This window comes from Octopus bimaculoides, chromosome 23, assembly GCF_001194135.2.
Source record: "Octopus bimaculoides isolate UCB-OBI-ISO-001 chromosome 23, ASM119413v2, whole genome shotgun sequence".
Taxonomy (NCBI): domain Eukaryota; kingdom Metazoa; phylum Mollusca; class Cephalopoda; order Octopoda; family Octopodidae; genus Octopus; species Octopus bimaculoides.
This window is the reverse complement of record NC_069003.1, coordinates 26,310,319-26,312,047: the sequence shown is the minus strand read 5'-3', so window position 1 is coordinate 26,312,047 and position 1,729 is coordinate 26,310,319.

Below are 1,729 nucleotides of genomic sequence, written 5' to 3'. Positions count from 1 at the left end.
GGGGCAAATGATGGAAAATAGAAAAATATTCAATAAAAGACGAAAACAAGAATAAAACAATGAAGTATTATTTGTCATTAAATAACTTCTCTCTCTCTCTCTCTCTCTCTCTCTCTCTCTTTCTCTCTCTCTCCACCACCAGCACCAACACCACCCTCCCTCTCTCTAGCACCCACACTCTCTCTTTCATCCTCTCATTAGAAAACAAAAATTCGTTATAAACTTTCCTCATTAGCCCTAACAACAGCAACATCGCCACCACCACCAACAGTATGATTATAACATACCTGATGTTGGGAGCGGAGTTATCTTAAATAATTCATATCCCACACTAATGAAGATTGCTGCTATCGCAATGATTAGTTCTGGTCAACAAAGACAAGGCAAGCAATTCTAAAAATGAAATAAATCCCATATAGAATACAATGATCTTTGGCCATGTACTGATGATAACTCTGGACATGTTTCAGGCAAATTAAGCCTCCTCAGTGAAGACTAACCTGATAGCTTCAAATATAATGACTAGAGAAGAGATATATGGAATAACCAATAACCAATGAGTGGCAATGAGTATTTCGGGACAAACAGCGTTCCTACATCTGAACCTTAGACCAACACATCATTAGATTCTAGATTTAATTTATATGGTTGCCTCTCCATGTTTTCATAGATGACAATTATTGAGCACTAATATAATCATTTGATCTCATCACAAGCAAAGTAATTTTAATGAACTTACATTTATTGGTTCACTACATTAAGTATGTTACCAACCACTTAACTATTAATATTTTATGAATAGGCAGCCCAGGGTATTTTACAACAAACTTTCTTCATAACAAAGCTAAACAATACACACCCTTACAAACACACACACACATATATAACATATTAGTATGTCTTATTTAAATATTTTGCAGGCAAAACCAAAAGACAACAACAACAATTTATTTCTTACATAGTCCAGGAAATTGACCCAGTATATAACTGGTACTTAATTTTATGAACCTCAGAAAAACGAAAGACAACACTAACCTCAGCAGGAAATTGAACCCAGAATATTTAGAGCAAGAACTCTAATCATTCTGCCAGTCCACAACAATAATTAAATCCAATACATAACAACAATTATATTTGGTTTCTTTATTTTGTTTTTCAATAGTTTTTTATTTTATTTTATTGTCATAGTTGTTTGTGTTGTTGTTGTTGTTGTTGTTGGTGGTGGTGGTGTTGTTGTTTCATGCCTGGTCAGCCCTCATCAAACTGATCTGTTTCAATTTTTAGTGTTGTTATTGATGTTTTTGTTGTAGTTTTTACTGTTGTTGTTGTTGTTGTTGTTGTTGTATTTGTTGGTGCTGTTGTTGTTGTTGTTATTGTTGTTGTTACTGCTGCTGTTACTGTAGACAGTGGAAACATTCACAGCAGTAACATTGCTGCCCTATTAGAATGGAGTAATTTATTGTCATTGGAAGATATGTACAGAACAGACACACAGACAGTACACATACACACAAGCACATACACACACAAATATACACACGCACACACAAACACACACATACACATATACACACACACAAACACACATGCACGCAATACTTTTATTCAAACACAATATTGCGATACGTTCAAATCTATTATGACTCCAGGGATAAATATATTAATATATGTATGTGTGTGTGTGTATGTATGTGTGCGTATATATATATATATATATATATATATATAT